Here is a 21,220-nt window from a genome sequence, read left to right on the forward strand (position 1 = left end):
CTATACACACAAAACTGGTTCCAGGATGGAGCCTCTCCCTAAGCATGCTGGGGTTTTTTGTAGAGGTCTTAATTAGCCCACTTACTTCAGCTGGGCTCATTAACTCTTCCCCTCTAGTTGTACAAGTCTGCATAAAGCCTGAATCTAGGGCACACATATTTCCCATCCTGGATACAACCAGGTGACTTTACCTGCGTGCTGCCACAGTACATTTATAAAGTCAAAAGGCTAAGTTCTGAATCAGAATACTAAATATTGATTAAAAAGAAAGAAAGTTCTATTTTGGGACCCTGTGGATAAGCTTAAATTGTTAGGACCCAAAGATCATGAATTCGAGTAGAAGGAAGGAGAGCAAAGGAAAAATGCCAAGCCCAATTGTCCCTAGTGGACAAAGAGGATGATCTCATCTGCTATACCCAGAGACCACCTCCTTATAATGGTCCTCCCCCTCAGATGCAAGCAACTGCCCAGAGTAACACCTTCCCTGTGACATCCACCCCTGTCAAAGGAACCACCTCTGAACAAAACCCCAACTCCACTTCCTCAATCTCTCCAGACAGTAGTTCAGTCCTGGAGATGAACAGATCGATCCTTGAAACATTAACTGACGCCATAACTAATGCACTAGGTGCCCCAGCAGGAGCCAAGAGACTAAGTAAACCTCCTATTAGGTATGGTGTGGAGGACGGTGAGGAATACCCCTTGATAGAGGTCCCAAACCCAGGGGGGGGGGGCAGAATGATGCACTGGGCCAGCCATATCCCTTGACTATGACTGTTTTTCGACCATGGACTGACAGTGATATACAAAAGGCTACAGAACACATAAAACATCCAAAATTAGGTCCAGCTGAATTCATTGAAAACATAGAGGGATTACACAACAGTTATAAATTGAATGGGGTAGAAGTAGAGAGAGCCCTGAGGAGAGTATTAGGATCAGATTGGGCCTCGGTAAAGGGGGACTGTGACCCCTGAGCCCCAGCAAATGCACAGGGACGGGGGGATCCATTGCCTCCAGAAAGCCCAGACTTAGGGAACAGGTTGACTGCCTTACTGAACAAATGCCAGCTTAGATGGGTACAACGGACTGATTGGCAAAAAAAAAAAAAAAAAAATGACAGTACAAGAAGACAAGGAAGTGTCAGTGACTACCTAAATAAATTACGAGAGATTTTTAGAGTGCTTTAGAGGAAGGAGAGGAGGATGCAGAAGAGTACACTGCTGAGGCAGAACCAGAGGGGTCTCATAGAGGGAGAGGCACAGGTGGTTTTAGAGGAAGGACTACTCTACAAAATTAGACAGTGCAACTACAGCACTTCCACCCTGTGTACAAGCACTGGTAGCTGCAGCAGTGTAGTGGTTAGCACTCTCACCTAGCAGTAAAAAGGGTCGCTGGTTTGAATCCCAATCATGACACTACCTGCCTAGAGTTTGCGTGTACTCCCTATGCCTGCGTGGATTTCCCCTGGGTGCTCTGGTTTCCTCCTGCACTCTGGGGACATGCAGGTGGGTTGATTGGCTTCTGTCCCGGGTTGGCCCTGGTATATGAATGGGGACATTGGATCCTTGAGGGTAGAGACCAATGTGAGTGTGCAATGTACAGGGGTAGGGGCTAGACACTCACTCAGGCTGAACCAGATGGACTGGTGTCTTTATTCAACTTTACTAACTATGAAAGGTACCATATGCAGTGTCTGTTATCTTGTTACAACAAAAGATATCACATTTTAGCCCAGCACGACACCTTTCCTGTATGACAATACTCTTGACACAACCTCACTTAACAATACAGAGGTGTACTACATTAAACCCATCCACACTACTACCACTTCCTACTGATGATCATAAAACATGACTGCTGCCATCACTGAAAAGGTACTGCCACAAAGTGATCTGAAAGATATACCATTATCTAACCCTGACATGACACTTTTTGTTGATGGTTTTAGTAAGAAAAATCCAGATGGCACAAATGCAGCTGGATATATAGTAGTGACACGGGATGAGATTTTGGAAGCTGGGCCACTACCAAAATATTATTTAGCACAAGTTGCAGAACTTGTAGCACTGACAAGAGCATGCATACTATCAGAAGGAAAATCCGTAACCATATACACTGACAGTCAATATGCCTTTTCAACAGTACATGTTTTTGCACAACAATGGAAAAACAGGGGGATGGTCACCTCCAGTGGTAAACCAATTTCGCACACAATATATACAGACCCCATCTCAAAGGGAAATAAAAGGGCAGATGAAGCTGCCAATATAGCGGCACAAGAAACACATAAAATAATGACAGAACGAGAAATCCATAGAGATAGATCATACAGTCCTTACTGATATGCAGCAGTATTGACACATGGAGTAACTCATGTGTCAAACAGGGGGATGACTGAGATGTTTATTTAAAGGTATGTACAGTCTATGGCTTCACTAACTACTAAAAAAAACTTTTTTGCTGTCAATGTCTTATATGTGCAAGACACAATGCTCAGGGAGGCATAAGACCACAGAAAGGGAAGTTCCCTACACCGCAATATCCATTCCAACACATTTGCATGGATTTTATTGAATTACACAAATGTGAAAGGAAGAAATATTGTTTGGTAACCAGACATCCTGACCAAATGGGTGGAGATATTCCCGACAGGAAGTGCAGATGCACAGACAATTATAATGGACCTCATTTTGTAATTAAAAATATACAACATTTGACAGAAGTGATGAGAATTAAAGGGAAATACCATTGTGCCTATCATCCCCAATCAGCTGGATTGGTAGAAAGACATAATGGCATTCTAAAAAGCAAACTGAGAAAAGCTATGGAAGAAATAGGTAAAAATAATTGAATGTATTGCCTACTAGTAGCTGTGACCAGTATGTATATCACACCCCCAAAAGAAGTTTTAAGCCCATTTGGAATGATAAGGCCATATAAGATACCCTTACAATCAAATGAAACACCTACTGAGCAGTCTGAGCACACACCAGCAGAATACATGTCTAGGTTGTTAATACAAAGACATACTAATGATTTTGGTTCTGGTCTAGAAGGTCCAATTTAAGAAGATGAAAAGGTGCATGTGGGAGATTGGGTCTTAATAAAAAGTAATAAGAAAAAAGCAGTGGTACTCCCCAAGGTGGGATGGTCCTTTCAAAGTCCTCTTAACTACCCCTACTGCGATAAGGATTGCAGAGAGGTCTACCTGGATTCCCCAGTCCCATTACAAAAAGGTTTTACAGGCAGAATAGGGCCAGATGGCTACAAGAGGTCCAGAAAATCCGGCTACAAAGGGAGGTCTCACACAAGGTGGGACTTGTCCCAAACCGGTGAAGTCTCCCTCCCCTTCCAACTCCCCTATCCTATCCGCTGGAACTCTGTAGCTGGTTAGGATGAAAGGGACAATAATTATCCTTGGGTTACTGGTGACTCTAGGAGAGGCATCCATAAGAGGGGGTAGACGCTACGGAAGAGTAGAGGAACCTTTGGATTGGGAAAGAACAGGGAAAGCATTAAATCTAACCTTTATAGAGGGAATAACTAGCACTATACTGGTAGACTTCTGTCAGATTGCATATTGTGGGGATACTACTGGGGCTAGAGGACTTCTATGGGCAGATAAATATATCTGCTGGCTCTGGAATAGGGCAGGATGTCAAGCATGGGATCAGGCCCTGTGGACTACAGTGCATCAAGATTGGGGGTATAATCAACCAGGGGCTAATAAGAGTGGAATAAAGGAGAGACTCATAATCACAAAAGCGGCCAACTCCCCCTGCACAAATAGTAAGAACTGTAACCAACTATTAATAACATTAAAGGAGCCGAGGAAGGAAGATCAGCGGTTGTATTCCATGGGAGCATGGGTGTCAGGAACTGACCCCTCAGGAACATTTTTCCTTGAGGTATTACCACCTAATAAAACTAGACAACAGGAAAAGGTACATTCAGAAGGGAAAGAAGAAGGCCATACTAAAATAGAAGTTCTGAGTAAAACTATAAGATTCACTAACCTAACAATAGAAGATGCCATAGCTTTGGAGATGGGCTACCAAGAAAAAAATGAATGGTTAGAATGGTTGAGGTTAAAACTCTAAAAAAAAAAAAAAAAAAAGGAAAACTGTTTAGTTTGTGCCGGAGCCAGACCACATTTAGCAACAGTTCCTTTTCCTCCAGATCACAATACAGATCCAGAAGGTTTAAAATGTATGTTGCAATTGTATAATAAGAGCTATAAACATGAAACAAATTCTACTTGTCACACATTGAGTTTGTTGTTTCCCCCAGTACAGAGACCTCAGATACCTCCAGCGGTTACCGCTTATCCGGGCAACTTTACTTGTTTTGCACTCCCAGGGAACCGTAACGCGGTGGGTCTTGGGTCACTACCTGATGACTACTGTGTGGAGAGGATTAACACGGACAACGGTGACTGGGTTGAACATGACATTCAGAGAGCTGATGTCTGGTGGATGTGTGGGGATAAGAAACTGCGAGCTGGACTACCGACCAACGCCCGAGGGGAATTGCGCTATGGTCCAGCTGGCTATGCCCCTAAGAATCCTGTCAGAATACCCATGGACTAAGAGTCGCCGACAGTATCATAGGGACACCTCTCCCTTGGGGTCATTTGACTCTCAGATCTACATAGATGAGATTGGGGTTCTTCGCGGGGTGCCGGATCAGTTTAAAGCCAGGAATCAGGTGACAGCTGGGTTTGAGTCTCTTCTCTGGTGGGTGACTATAAATAAAAATGTTGACTGGATTAATTATATATATTATAACCAACAACGATTTGTAAACTATACTAGGGATGCTGTGAAGGGCCTAGCAGAACAGTTAGCCCCCACATCTCTAATGGCCTGGCAGAACCGAATGGCTTTAGATATGGTCCTAGCTGAAAGAGGAGGGGTATGCAAAATGTTTGGTAGCATGTGTTGTACCTTTATCCCTAACAATACATCTCCTGGAGGGACAGTGACCAGAGCCTTGGAAGGACTGACTGCGCTATCGAATGAATTGGTGGAAGACTCAGGTATTAATGATCTATTCACAACCTGGCTTGAAGGATGGTTCGGTAAATGGACTGGACTTATCACATCATGTTTGATCTCAATCGCTGTGGCTTTGGCTGTTTTGGTCACTTGCGGATGCTGCTGCATTCCCTGTATTCGAGGACTTTCACAAAAACTCATTGAAACTGCAGTCTCAAGAACAATGTATCAAACCCTCTCTACCTCTGAGGAGACCTATGTGGACATTGAAGCTCAACTTAATGACATACAGTCCGAAAGTGTATAACACAGGGACTATCATCGAAATGTGTTGAGATAAAATAGTCACACAAAGAGGAGGGAATGTTAGAAAAGTTTTAAATGTTTATTGTGTGACTATTAGAAAAACAATATTCCTGAGACTGATTTTTAAAAACTTACTTCTGAGCACATTATTGTATTAACTTGTTATATTGTTTTGTCTTAATTAACTCCATAGTAAGTTGTAGGATGATTAGATTTAACTAAATATGATAGCCTAAGAATGTACGGGAAAACATGAATACCAAAATAAAGTACCATCGCATACCATGACAACGTTATTTATGTTTCCTCAGCCAATAGAAGCATAGAGGTGGTATTCTTGTAGGAATAGGGGGGGGGGGGACACATTCTTTTGGGAGACACATTTCCTTCAGCTTCTGTCCTGTAAGCATGTCTCCCTTTTGTGGGCCACATCAGAAATAAATTGTCTGCTTCTCAATACATCTGGAGTTTTGACTGATCACAAGAGAAGATTCCTAACACATGGGTATGTGGCACCTGGAGCACAGCATGCATAACCGGTTTACTTCTCCGATCACCACCAAAGCTTGTTGTCAGAAATTCCGACCGTGTGTAGGCTCCATCGGACATTTTCCGTTCGAATTTCCGACCTGGATCTCAAATTTTCCAACAACAAAATCCGTTGTCGGAAATTCCGATCGTGTGTACACAATTCCAACGCACAAAGTTCCACGCATGCGTGGAATCAAGCAGAATAGCCGCACTGGCTATTGAACTTCATTTTTCTCTGCTCATTGTACGTCACCACATTCTTGACATTCAGAATTTCCGACAAGATTTGTGTGGCCGTGTGTATGCAAGACAAGTTTGAGCCAACATCCATTGGAAAAAATCTCATGGATTTTGTTGTCGGAATATCCGATCGTGTGTACGTGGCATTAATGTCAGTGGAAGGAATAGTGACCCATTGTTGGTTTTGGTGGGAGGAATAAGTAACCCATTGTTGATATCAGTGGGAGGAATAGTGTTCCATCATGGGTATCAGTGGAAGGAATAGTGCCCCATTATGGGTGTCAGTGGAAGGAATAATGCCCCATGATTGGTGTCAGTGGGAGGAATAGTGCCCCATCTTTGGTGTCAGTGAGAGGAATTGTGCCCCTATATGAGTGTCAGTGGAAGTAATAGTGCCCCATAATTGCTCTTAGTGGGTGGAATAGTGCCTCATTGTTACTGTCGGTGGGAGAAATAGAGCCGGATAAAGGCAAGCAAAGAGCTGCTTTACCAGGGTCCACAGTTTGGAGACCACTGCTGTACAGTACTTATCGCTATGCAGTATCAAAGTACTTGTATGTGAGTGCATTACCTTATTGTTTTAATTTTTTCATGATATTCCACACATTCTACACTTACACAGTAGTGCTTTCTCTCCTGTGTTTTTTTCTTTTTTAATTTACATAGTTTTAGTGGGAAAGTTCTCAGATCCCTTTTGGAAGAGAGATTGCTGACGTTAAAAGAGTGTGATGCTGAAAAAAGTGTGAAGTCCTATATGAACTGCCATAAACTCATATAGACTATGAATACTCCACTTGGACACTGGATGAGGTGACTTTTTTTTTTTCTTTTTTTTTTCAGCTTTTATTGTGACCCCTCCCCTTCCCTGTCCTTTCCTGACCTACTAGCCCAGGGTATTGTTTCGTTTGCATCGTGTTATCCTAATCCTAGTATGTCCCTTGGCAGGGTTCTACTTGGTCTATTATACTCTGTAAAAGTAGAAATAAACACATTTCTAAGCATAATTTCTAGCCATTCTTAAAGAATGTGAGAACTATTTTTTAAACGTGACTAAATGATGGAAAATACGTTCTGTAATTTTGCCCCAAGGATTGCTGTACTAAATGTCACACTTGGACGCCATCACAGAGTTACTGTTGGGTGTTGTCTATAAGTAACATGTTTAAGGCATGCTTGCAGAAATGTTGTGAATGTGACTTGACGTCCATATACTATGCTCATTTAATAATGTACATCAGGTGTGATATTACCCCACATTTGGTTTATTACACATTTCTAGGCAATTTAGTTACTGCTGCTCTAGGCATAATATATATGTGCAGCCCAGCACTCAAGGAGCCTCTGTTACACTCTGTTACACTTTGGCAATATCCCTTCACGCTCCTTTGATCACTACAGTACACAACAGTAATGTATTGTTCAGGAAAATGACAATGGATAAAAGCATCCAACATTCCCAGCATTAACCAATACCTTATGAAGTCTTAAAGGGGTTGTAAAGGCAGAAGGTTTTTTCTTAACGCATTCTATGCATTAAGATAAAAAAAACCTCCTGTGTGTAGCAGCCCCCCTGAGCCCCCCGTAATACGTACCTTAGCCCCATCTCTCTCCAGCAATATCTACGAGTGTATTAGTCATCCGGGACTCTGCTCCTGATTGGCTGAGACACAGCAGCGGCACCATTGGCTCCCGAAGCTGTCAATCAAAGGTCAGTTAGCCAATCAGGTGAGAGAGGGCGTGGGGCTGGGTCGGGGGTTCTGTGTCTGAATGGACACACAGAGATGTGACTCGGCTCGGGTGCCCCCATAGCAAGCTGCTGATTGTGAGGGCCCTCGACAGGAGGAAGGGGTCAGGAGCAGTGAAGAGGGACCCCAGAAGAGGAGGATCCAGGGTGCTCTGTGCAAAACCAACTGCACAGGGCAGGTATATATAACACGTTTGTTATTTAAAAAACAAAACAAGACTTTACAATCACTTTAAGGAGGCTGCAGCGCTGGAAAGGAGGGAAATCTGGTGTGGAGGTAGGTATAATGGCTCTTTTCCTGCAAGGAACTTCAGGTAGCATTTTGTTTTTAGCAAAAGGTGTCTCTTTGATCTCTTATCTCAGATTTAGGTAGACTCTCCTGAAACATTCTGAGCGAAAGTTCTAAAAAAAAGGCCTGTTTCACGCAGGCTTTAGCTTATGTAAAAGCAGTGTGAACAGCAAGCTTTTGCAAAGCTTTCGACAAGCTTTGATGAGCTTACTCTAAGCCTTTATAGTGCCTTTCAGCTCCTGTTTGAAAACATTATACATAGATCTTAATGGGAGTGACAATTGTCACTTCAAACAAGCTGCTACCAGGCTTCAGCAGGCTTTCTACAAGCTTCAAGTAGTGCTGAAGCCTGATAGCAGCTTGTTTATAGTTTAAAAAAAAAATATTTTAAAAAAATGATGGAATCAATCCTAAATAAATTCTTCTATTTGACACATTCAGGCCTCTTGCACACAGTACTGATATTTGAGCTTCTTTTTTGGATGTAATGTCAGGTGTTTTGTGCGAGTGTAATTATGCGCAGATTTGCATGTTCGCATGCACAATACCTACCTAGGCAAAATGCATTCATATTTACGCTCCTATGCGTGTATTTGTGCACAGGCACGTTGTAAATAAAAGGCTACATTTTAACTCACTAGAAAATGCTGCACTGAGCTTTTTTAAGCTGCAGTGTGCAAGAGGCTTAACATTAAAATATATTGTTTAAGTTATCAAAAATGATAACATTATACATTGGAACACTTACAGTTGCCAGAACACGTAAAAATATTACTAATAATACTAAATATTCTATTTAGAGAAACTATGTGGATGTCTTCTGCTTGGATCCATTCACTGTCATTCATGCAGGATGACACAGATCCATCATACATATCGTCACAAACCAAACACAGACCAGTGAGCAAGTCTGGTGAGCATGCACACTGACTTTTGTGTATTACCTATTACACAAGCATAACTGGTTGTGAAATCCTTCAGGTATCTGCAAGTGTATGTGCAGCATGTGACAATAAATATACACCTAAACCTGTCATAAACCTTGGCAGTTTATACAGAACAGACTATACAATAAACATTGAGCTTGGCCCACCCCTTCTAACTCACCCTACTCATGGTAGATGAGAGACCTCAATGACCAACAGAGCTGTCGGGAGATGGGGGCCAAAACCAACTTTTATAAAAAATAAAAAGTTGAGATCAGTTCTCTATAGAATGTCTAGAAACAATGTCTCTAGATATGTAATTGTTTTGGCATGCAGTTTTCACTGAAAGTTAGATCTTTTTATGTCTATTCTTTTCTCTATCCATTGCTCAATGCACATTGCACATGATTATTATTTACTTAACCACTTCCCCACCAGCGCACGACGATGTACGTCGACAGAATGGCACGGGCAGGCATATTGGCGTACAGGTACGTCCAATATTCGATGCCGCCCTGCCATCGGGAGCGCGCCGCCGGCGGCGCGCTCCCGCGCTGGTCGGGACCCCCGTGAGTCCGGTCGCGGGACCCGCGGACTCGATCGCCGCGGGCATCCCCGCGATCGTCTCATGGAGCGGCCGAATGGAGGAAATGCTGTGTAAACAAAATTTTTCCATTCTGCCTAGCAACTAGTGACGCTGATCTCTGCTCTATGTGATTGGAGCAGAGATCAGTGTACACTAAATGAAAGCCCAACCCCCCCCCCCACATTTAGTAACACACCCCTAGGAACACTTAACCCCTACACTGCCACCCACTGGTTAACCCTTTCACTGCCAGTGTCATTTACACAGGAATCACTGCATTTATATAGCAGTGATTACTGTATAAATGACAATGGTCCCAAAAATGTGTCAAAAATGTCCGATGGGTCCCCCACAATGTCGCAGTCACAATAAAAATCGCAGATCGCCGCCATTACTAGTAAAAAAAAAAAAAAAAAAATTATTAATAAAAATGCTATAAAACTATCCCTATTTTGTAAACGCTATAACTTTTGCGCAAACCAATCAATAATCGCTTATTGCGATTTTTTTTACCAAAAATATGTAGAAGAATACGTATCGGCCTAAACTGAGGGAAAAAAATGTTTTTTTATATATTTTTGGGGGATATTTATTATAACAAAAAGTAAAAAAGAATGCGTTATTTTCAAAATTGTCGCTCTATTTTTGTTTATAGTGCAAAAAATAAAAACCGCAGGGGTGATCAAATACCACCAAAAGAAAGCTCTATTTGTGGGAAAAAAAGGACGTCAATTTTGTTTGGGAGTCACGTCGCACGACCGCGCAATTGTCAGTTAAAGCGACGCAGTGCCGAATCGCAAAAAGTGGTCTGGTCTTTGACCAGCAAATTGGTCCGGTCTGAAAGTGGTTAAAGCAGTATTAAACCTTAAACCCAGTGGCTGCATTCATTTTCTTTTTTAGGTTTTCTTTATTCTATTTTCACCTGGTGATCCAGTCAGTATGTTGTTTTTTAAAAGAACAAGCCCGGATATATCATTTAACAAGACAAACCATTTAAGATTGGCAGGGGAACTTAAAATATTCAGCTTTTATTTATGTAAAACCTTTATCCCAAAAGGAAAAAAAACGACTACTGTAAATGATTGGAGAGCTACCCCCAAAGGAGCCCCTTGGAAATGTTGGCTTCTCTTTTCTGCATCTCGACTAAAGCAACAACCTCAGCCCCTCTGAAAGTCACTGCAAGAACATATAATGACACAAGTATAGGTACCTTTACCTTTGTTGTGAATTACTACCAGAAAATAGACACATGACCGTTTAGTGTTAAATTAACTTAATATTGGTATGAGTTGAATTAGAATAAAGGGTGGTTTGTGCATAACAGAGCACATAGACGGTAGATTATGACACAATCTGCTAGACAATATAATAGCTATGCCAAAATAATTTAGAGTAGGGTGCTATACCACCGAACCGGTATCAACGTATGAATCAACAAATTCAGCAATGTGTAGTGCATATAAACGTTAAATGCAACTTAATAATACTGCAATTGGGTTAGAGTGCACTTTATGAGAATGGCTAAGTTTGTTGCAATGTCTCCTGAGAGGTACCTCTAAAATGGGCAATGGTCTCTGTGTGAAAGCTTTAATGGATAATCTTTAGTCCTGAATCTTCAGCCGACTGAAGTTGGGTCCCAATGGTACCATTGGAGCACATGAGGACAGTCACAACAAGGCCTGCAGGCAATAATTGATCTATAAGGCAGCTGGATAATCAATACCTAAAGGCTCAGTCTCTAGAGGCAACAAGTCACGGCCAAAAGGCTCTCCCACCAGACCCAGTGACACAAAGGCAGAGGTCTTTCAGATTAGTTGTTTGTTCACTCTGGGTTGCCTGGGTTGCTCCAATCCTCAGCACAGCATGGATGGTCTCCTAAAAGTGGCTCAGTCCCTCAGCACAGCAAAGGGCTTTCCAGTGTCTCTCTCTCTTCCAATCTGGATGCAGAGCACTGCAAAGGGCCTTTTTTTCTCTCCCGCATTGCTCTCTTTCTAATTTTGCCTGGGAAAAAAAATTAATTCTTCTCCTCTAATGCAGGGTTTTCTGGGTAATGTGGTCTACAACCCCGATTCAGTTACGCAGCAGAGAACATTCAAAAACAGCAATTCCCACATCCGATTCCCTGCTGCTGATTGACTCAAGTTACCGACACCAACAGGGATTTGGAGCAGGGGATCTTCACACAGAACCTACTGCTGCGCCTCTCCCCTGTCACAGCATGGCTGCTACAGTGTTGTGTGAGTGTGAGCTGAAGCGTGGCTTCAAATTCTTATTGTATTTAAATCTGCTAGTACATATTGCACTCCCCTCCCCCAAGATTGACAATGCTGCTGTCCAAATGTGCCCCCTGGGCTCCTTCACACAGAGTGGGGGAATTCTTATACAGGAAGTTTGTTACTGGCCAGATCACTAAGTGAAAACAGGGGAGGAAAAAAGCTTAAAAAAAAACAAAAAACTAATACAAACACCACATCTAATGATTGGTAAGCTGCAATATATTAAATTTTTGGTTTAGGGTTTAATACCTCTTTAATGAGGGTTCTGTTTAATACTTTCTTTATTATTTTAAACTATAGCAAAAAAAATAAAATCCCAACTTAGATTATGGATTAAACATACACTCACCACAAATTTCCTAGGATCACTATGCTAACACTGCGTATTTCCTCCTTTTGCTCTAAAAACAAGTCTTTGTTGCATGAACATTCCTTTGGGACTAGCCCTTTTTTGCGATACAGCACTCCCTTCTTTTAACTGACAATTGTGCAGTCATGCGATGATGTACACAAATAAAATGTATGTGCTTTTTTACCCACTAATAGAGCTTTCTTTTGGTGATTTTTGATAACTTCTGCATTTTTAGTTTTTTGTGCTATAAACAAAAAAAGACTGAAAATTTTGAAAAAAAATAAATATATTTTTTACTTTCTGCTATAAAACATATCCAATAAAAAAATTGAACCAATCAAATTTCTTCATCAATTTAGGCCAATATATATTCTGCTACAAATGTTTGGTAAAACAATTCGAATAAGAGTATATTGATTGGTTTGCACAAAAGTTATAGCATCTACAAATGGGATATTTTAATGTATTCATTTTTTTTACTAATAATGGCGGTGATCAGTGATATATAGTGGGACTGCGATATTGCACAGGACGATTTGGACACTAACTGACACTTTTGACACCTTTTTGGGACCAGTGACATTTTTACAGTGATCAGTGCTAAAAAAATATGCACTGTCACTATACTAATGACACTGGCTGGGAGTGGGTTAACATCAGGGGAGGTCAAAGAGTGTCTAGCTAGTGATTTTGTGTACATTGGAGAAGGTGCTTTTACTAAGGGAAGGCATAGATCCATTTCCTTGCTTTGCATATAAATTAAGTATATAAATGAAGCAACTTTTGTTTCATTTTACGACTAAAGCTTTCTACATACAATAGGCATGCATGAAAATTAACAACCTTTGTACAAACATAAGGCAAACTTGGAGGGGTAGGCCATCACACACAAGGATATCACTAAAATCCCCAATGCTATAGCAACCTGTCAGACAAGTCTCACAATAAAAACTGAAGATAGAATCCCGCATCAGTCAAATAGAAGTCATGCTCCTGCCACAGACTCCCAAAATGCTTCAGTAATAAGACTCAGTCTCCATCTTTTAACCACGTACTGATTATCAAGAAATCCACCTCTGGAGGTTCAATGTGGTGGCACTGCCAGAGAGTGTGGCGGTCACCTAAAGTGATTGTATTTACCCCATGTAGGTGGCCGGCAGCAGGCAGTTGCCATTGGTGTCCTCTCCTACTCCTCGCTTCTGTCGTGCATCTCCTCCCCTGCTCCTAGGCATCCAATAGGATCGCCTGTCTTTTCAGCCAATTGGGTGATGGGTCTCAAGACCCGCTTCCTGATTGGCCAGGAGGAAGATCAGTGATACAATAGCTAATACTCATTCTGTATTAAACACTCCTGGGTGGGCTTGGTTCGCATTCTCTGTGCCCATAGCCCACCCTATTTTTAAGCCTATTAGAGCCTCTGACTCTGATCAGGTGCTTCAAAAAAACAACCACCTCCATTTGAAACCATGCATCCGGCATCCTGAAAGGGGCCGAACACATGGATGGGGGGGGGGGGTGCCGGTGCACCCTTAATGGGTGGGCCACCACTGCTACTGCTTATACATACCTGCTCTTTGCAGTGGTTTTGCACAGGGCAGTCAGTCCTTTTCTCAGGTCCCTGGCTGAAGCTCCTGGCCCTCCCTCCTGTTGAGTGCCCCCAAAGCAATCAGCTTGCTATGGGGGCACCCGAGCTGAGCTGCAGCTCCTTGTATCTATTCAGACACAGAGCTCCTGTTTGGCCCCTCCCCCTTTCTCTCATAATTGGCTAACTGAGTTTGATTGGCAGCAGTGGGAGCCAATGGCGCCGCTCAGCCAATCAGGAGAGAGTCCCAGACGGTCAAGGCACTCATGGACATCGCTGTATTGAGATGGGGCTCAGGTAAGTATTAAAAGGGCCGAGGGGGGCTGCTGCACACAGAAGGCTTTTTATCTTAATGCATACAAGACAAAAAACCTTCTGCCTTTACAACCCATTTAACTTGGGACTTTTTTTGAATGCCTGTTTATCTCCCTGTAGCCCATCTTTCGCAAATCTTCCCACCCTGACACCCTGAGCCTACCACCACAGCGAGTCCACTATTTTCTTGAAAGACCTATTTCCAATCATTCCCCTAAGCCTTAAAGAGAAGGTCCAGCCTGGGTGAAATCTTTTTAAGGCAGCAGCTACAAATACTGTAGCTGCTGACTTTTAATATGAGGGCACTTACCTGTCCAGGGAGCCCGTGATGTCGACACCCCAGTCGATCTTCAGATTGACTCCCAGGTGCTGCCCCCGCCATTCCTGGTAAGGGAGCACGGAAGTGAATTATTTCGCTTTCACAACTGGTTCCCTACTGTGCTTGTGCATTTAAAATACACCACGAGAAGGAGGAGGGGGGCTTTAACTTTTTGGAAAGGGGACCTGTCAAAAACAGGTTCCCGTTCCCCCCTCCCCACTGACAGGTGCCAAAATGTGGCACCGGAGGGCGGGAGGAAGCTTATGAGCGGGAAGTTACACTTTTGGGTTGAACTCAGCATTAACTCACATTCCATTGTAGATACTTTCTTGAATGTGGGTATTGTCATTACCAAGCACCCAAGAGATTTTATTTCCTGTAACAATGATCCACTATATTCCCTCCTGAAAGCAAGACATTGCAATAATATTTTAAAATGATTCTGATTTCCAAAATACTTTATATGTACATATACAGTGGATATTTGATCCCCTGTAGATTTTGTAAGTTTGCCCACTTACAAAGAAATGAAGGGTCTATAATTTTTATCATAGGTGTATTTTAAATGATATAGACAGAATATCGACCAAAAATCCAGAAGAAACACATGATACAAATGTTAAAAATTGAGTTGCAGTCCAGTGAGTAAAATAAGTATTTGATCCTCAAGCAAAACATGACTTAGTACTTGGTGAGGTAACCCTTGTTGGCAAGCACAGAGGTAAGATGTTTCTTGTAGTTTGTTACCAGGTTTGCACACATCTCAGGAGGGATTTTGGTCCACTGTTCTTTACAGGTCTTCTCTAAATCCTTAAGGTTTCTTGGCTATCTCTTGGAAACTCAAAGGTTTGGCTCCCTCCATACATTTTCTATAGGATTAAGGTCTGGAGACTGGCTAGGCCACTCCATGACCTAATGTGCTTCTTCTTGAGCCACTCCTTTGTTGCCTTGGTGGTATGTTTTGGGTCATTGGCATGCAGGAAGACCCATCCACGACCAATCTTCAGTGTTCTGGCTGAGGGAAGAAGGTTCTCAGCCAAGATTTTACAATACATGGCTCCATCCATTGGCCCCTCAATGCAGCAAAGCCGGCCTGTACCTTTAGAAGAGAAACAGCCTCAAAGCAAAGCTCAAAGCTAGTCACCACATGAGCACCTAATGTAGCCAGTCTGTGGGAGCCAGAATTATTGTTGGTTGGTAGGGGATCAAATACTTATTTTACTCCTATTATATATACCTATGATAAAACTTATAGACCCTTCATTTCTTTGCAAGTGGGCAAACTTCCAAAATCTGCATGGGATCAAATAATTATTTTCCCCACTGTACATGGACCCAGGTTGCCATTACATAAACTCATTAAAGCTAATTATGGTAAAACTACTGTGTCCTATAGTATTGTATGGCAGGCTACTCGTATTTTGGGAATGGACAAAAGATGATCATTCTTTATTAGCTACCTATTTGGGGTAAAGCAGCCCTACCGAAAAAAATGTCAAGAACATTTCTGATGCTATTGTGTGGAAAACTAAAGCGATATGGTTCTTGAGTCAAATCATTACTGATGGAGTACTTAAATACTATCCCCAACTTTGCTTATCCCTTGAATTATCTTTAGATTTATTCTCCAGCTCAGACATGCAATCAATGTACAATTTTAGCACACTCTTCTAACTTTGACATCGTTCTTAACTTCTAATCTGCATCCTTGTTTCTGGTCAGTGACTTTAAACGTTTTATTGTACGAGAAAGCCAGGCAGCTAGTATTCCCCAATGGAGGTCAGCAATGGCAACCTCCATATTTCTCTTAGGACAGTTGGTCATGCATAAGTAGAAAAATGATTTTGGAATCTTCATTCAAGTGAGCAAAATTTTTACTGTGAAGGTGTTTTTCATCTTTTAATTTCTATTCCTTCTAAAAAAAAAAATGTTAAAAGCAAAAAAATCTTGAAGTACTTTTCAAACATTTGTCAAGTCTCTGATGGCATTATCGACTGACAAGATTTTTTTTTATGAACATTAATAAGAAAATCTACCAATGTGTGGCCTGCTTAAGGATTTCCTGCTAGGAAATTTAAAATAGATCAGGAGCAATTTAAAATAGTAATAAAGATAATGAGATTAAAAACAATTCATAAGGAAATAAAGCTTCAGATCAAAATCTATTATATACAATAAAGTAACGATGGCGCAGCTAAAAAGTTTCTCGTTAGAGAACCAGACACATTACTGGACAATGATTGTGAGATATAATTACAAATGCATTTAAAATAATAAAAACATCTTAGTGATTTGTGATTATATTATGCCAAACAAAAGAGAATGATATGGGGTGAAAAATATTCTATTCACACGTTAAAAAATATATAATTTAACAGGTCCAAGAATAAAGGCAAAAAAAAGGAAAATGGTTCCAATAAATGAAACATTGGACTGCCACTGGGACATAACAAAATTGGCACACTTGCATCTAGTCTAAGCACTTGCATTGATATGAAATACACCTTTCACACAATAAACTTCTCCTGCTCTGTGCACTTAATTTACTCAAGCTGCATGCTCATTTGCTAAAGAAAAGTTGACAAATAAGGCGAAACTGTTTAATTTGAATAACCAGCAATGTGGGAGAAAAATATGAAAAACAGAATGAAATTGTTGTAAACTTGTTTCTACTAAGCATGCTGCACAAAGTAAAAATTACAATTTTAAAATTAAATGCATCTCTTTATTAAATCAGCCCTAAGGTGCAGCAGAATATGCTGTTGGAAATATACACCCAATTGCCTTACTCCTCCAATAATTAGCTTTATAAAGAATATCGCATACATGAACTTACCAGACCTAAATACAGAACTCAGACTTGTGTGTGATTGAATGTCGAGCATGCTATTCTGTTTAGTTCGACTGTGAGATCAGCCTCAAGAATGACATTTCCAGTACAATCACTGGGAGGGCCAAGAACCTGCCTTGTGTCATACTAGGAGCACAGAAGTATTTTTAACATGGGCAGAGCAGAGTGGGAGGCGTGTGGCACATGCCAGGCAGATAACAGGTGGTCACACCTTGTAGGGCTCAGAGCTGGCACTGGGAGGTCTGCCTGCCATATACCAATATACCATAAGAAAAAAAAAGAGGCTTACTTGTTACTGTTCTCTCGATTGAAGAATGAAATAAACCTTTTCAGTTCCCTCAGGCTGAACGATGCTGGTTTGCATATCTCTCTTTGCAGTGTTGCGTTCTATGAAATATAGCCCATATATCCTCTTACAAAACAATTTACATATGTTTCCTGTGAGGGGGGGTCGTACTTGAAGGCCCTACTCAGAAAGAATAAAACAAGAACACTATCACAGTTTGTAATGTAGAACACAGTGGGGGTTATTTACTAAAGGCAAATCCACTTTGCACTACAAGTGTACTGTAAGTGCACTTGAAAGTAAAGTCACTGTAGATCCGAGGGGGACAGGAAGGAAAACAAAAAACAGCATTTTAGCTTGCACATGATTGGATGATAAAATTAGCAGAGCTGCCCCTCATTTCAAATCTACCCCTTAGATTTAGACTGACTGCACTTCCAAATGCACTTTCAGTGCAAAGTGGATTTGCCTTTTCGTAAATAACCCCCAGTACTTTTAATACAAGCTTCAAATATATATATATATCTACCATATTTATCGGCGTATAATACGCACCCCAAGTTTAGGAGGGAATTTAAAAGAAAAAAACTTTTAGGAGGGAAGTTTAAGGTAAAAAATGTACATTTAAATGCCCATTAATGCAGCCTTGTCAGTCATTTGCAGCCTTCCATTGCAGCCTTGTCAGTCATTTGCAGCCTTGCATTTAGCCTTGTCAGTCATTTGCAGCCTTGCATTTAGCCTTGTCAGTCATTTGCAGCCTTGCATTTAGCTTTGCATTTAGCCTTGTCAGTCATTTGCAGCCTTGCATTTAGCCTTGTCAGTAGTTTGTAGCCTTGCATTTAGATTTGCTAGTCATTTGTTTACAAACGTTAGCCTTGTCAGTCATTTGTAGCCTTGTCTGTGGCTCTGCCATTTAAAAATGGCGCCACCGAGATACAGAGCAGATGTCCTGCGGCACTCGGTAATTCTCGGCCACTCTCGGTGGCTTTCAGATATTTTCGGCCACACTCGGCTGTTCTCGGCTATTTTCTTCCGTTCTCGGCTACTTTCAGCCACACTCGGCCAGACTCGGCAGCTTCCGGCTTTCCGAAAGCTGCCGAGTACGGCCGAGAGTGGGCGAAAATAGCCGAGAGCGGCCGAAGATAGCCGAGAACGGCCGAGTGCGGCCAAAAATACCCGAAAGCCGCAAAGAGTGGCAGAAAGGGTTACAAACAGTGGGGGATCAGCGTATAACACGCACCCCCGATTTCCCCCTGATTTTAGGGGGAAAAAGTACGTGTTAAATGCCGATAAATACGGTTTATATATATATATATATATATATATATATATATATATATATATATATATATATATTTATACACATACATACATACATACATATATACACATACACAGTATCTCCCAAATGTGAGTACACCCCTCACATTTTTGTAAATATTTTATTATATCTTTCATGTGACACTGAAGAAATTACACTTTGCTACAATGTAAAGGGGTGAGTGTACAGCTTGTATAACAGTGTAAACTTGTTGTCCCCTTAAAATAACTCAACACACAGCCTTTAATGTCTAAACTGCTGGCAACAAAAGTGAGTACACCCTTATGTGAAACATCTACAAATTGGACACAATTAGCCATTTTCTCTGGCCGGTGTCATGTGACTGTTATGCCACGTAGAAAAAAGATGGCAGCACCATCTTTATGCATTTTTTAGGGTGTGCCCCCCTATATCTTGTTTGTTGTGCTGCGTACACACAGTCGAATTTTCAGATTGAAAATGTTCGATGGGAGCTTTTTGTCAGAAATTCCGACCGTGTGTGGGCTCCATCGGACATTTTCCATCGGAATTTCCGTCACACAAAATTTGAGATCTGGATCTAAAATTTTGTGACAACATACTTCGTTCTCATACATTCAGATTGTGTATACACAATTCCGATGCACAAAGTTCCACACATGCTCAGAATCAAGTACGAGACGGAAGCGATCGGTCTGGTAAAACTACCGTTTGTAATGGAGATAGCACATTCGTCAGGCTGCAAATATTGAAATCTTTTAATGCAGCGCATTCTCTTCTTCTTTAGAAAGCTAGAATAATGCTAGCATGCTAGAATGCTAGAATTAAGTTGTTTTGCTGCTCATATTCACACAGAGCATTCACACAAACTGATTTCTTTATGATTTCTCGTGATCTCATGAATATTGTTTTTGTTTTTTTCGTCAGATCTCCATAATAATGTTTAGAATTTTTGGTTAGAGTTTTTTGTTTCAGGTCTTTTATTTTTTATTTTATTTTTATAGTGAACTCCATATTTTTTTCTTTAATTTTGTGTCAAGTTACCACAACACCATTATTATCTTTTATTTTTTAAACTCAAGGAGGTTGGTTTGTGTTGGTGCCCCTTGTTAATTTGACATAGTATTTTTGAAATGTACCTACTCACAAACAAACTGTCCTTTTTGAAGTAAAACACATGGGCAAGTATTTCTGAAAAATAACTAGCCATTTATTCTGGGTCATAACAAAATAAAGAGGAAGGCAACGCTGGAGAAACTGGTGAGATTTGCAAAGCCGTTGTACCCCAGGGCACACATCAATTATTTTACAGTCAAAATTGGTGGCCTGAGGAGTCCTTATAATAGTGAGCACAATCCGTTCCAGAACTAAAAGAGATGAGGAACAGCAGCAGATGACATATTTGTCCCCAGGGTGTGGTCATACAACAGCCTGCATCTTTTGCCAGACCAGACTGAATCCAGGCCATCACTCTCTTGTCTTCCTTCCACACTCCCTTCCAGGCTATGGCTCTGGTGTTGTAGTTGTGGCAGGAGTTGGAGGTGGGGGACCATGGTTGAACTCACAAAGTGGCTTTGGCTTGTGAGTTTGCCCCTCAACCCCTTATTTAGGGCTTGTAAGATCATTCCCTCCCAGAAGGGGCATTTGCCCTCCTCCATTTCCAGCATTTTTCAGGCTGCCATGTAGGCATAGTCCTCTTGAAGACTGGGGGGGGGGGGGGGGGGGTTCTTAGGGCCGCAGTAGCCTTCAGAAATAGGCTAAGTGCTGCCTCCTCCAGGTTACTTCTCTTCCTGGCACTTTTTTGTGGAAGACGGGTGGAAGGTCCCTGGGAGTCGGGCAGGCTACTGGGCCCAGTCACCTCCCGGCTGCCACTTACCCCCGCCACCTCCTGGCTCCCACTTTCCACAGCCTCCTCTTGGCTGAGACTTTCCTGTGTATGAAAAAGGGACATAGTTTTAGTTTTTGGTTCAGCAAGCGCACACAACTTTAAGCTCATAACTGTTGCAAATTGAATGTTAATAAATAGAAAAGACTATCATTCTGACCCCAGCATTTTTCAATCTTGTCCCAATCATTTGTGGCCACTACTGTCTATTGATATGTAAAACCCTTTGTAAAATCAGAACTTACTGATCAATAATGACATCTAGTTAACATCATTAATGATTATGACTTGAAATATGTTGAACAATCCTATACCTGGCTCAAGCTGGCCTCCGCCACATCTTTTTGGCTGGAAGGCCCAGGTTGGACGTCGGAAGCCTCAGCTGAGGTGGAAGGAAGCCTTGAAGGAAGATTGGAGGGTGCTGCCTGGGTT

General features: G+C 41.6%; 1 protein-coding gene across 2 annotated transcripts in view; it reads right to left on the minus strand.

Moving 5' to 3' along the window:
* LOC143988637 (beta-galactoside alpha-2,6-sialyltransferase 1-like) overlaps window positions 1-17,741 on the minus strand; it is a 180,542-nt gene extending 162,801 nt beyond the window's left edge. The window contains exon 1 of one of the 2 annotated variants that reach the window (XM_077488344.1): window positions 17,607-17,741. The gene's annotated coding sequence lies outside the window, so the exon portion shown is untranslated. Of the gene's footprint in view, window positions 1-17,302; window positions 17,460-17,606 lie in introns of those variants that run through there. The other variant, XM_077488343.1, reaches the window with a different exon arrangement.
* Between the last annotated feature and the right edge of the window lie 3,479 nt (window positions 17,742-21,220).

This window comes from Lithobates pipiens, unplaced genomic scaffold (assembly GCF_037356315.1).
Source record: "Lithobates pipiens isolate NorthernLeopardFrog02 unplaced genomic scaffold, aLitPip1_a1.2 Scaffold_18, whole genome shotgun sequence".
NCBI classification, from domain to species: Eukaryota; Metazoa; Chordata; class Amphibia; order Anura; family Ranidae; genus Lithobates; species Lithobates pipiens.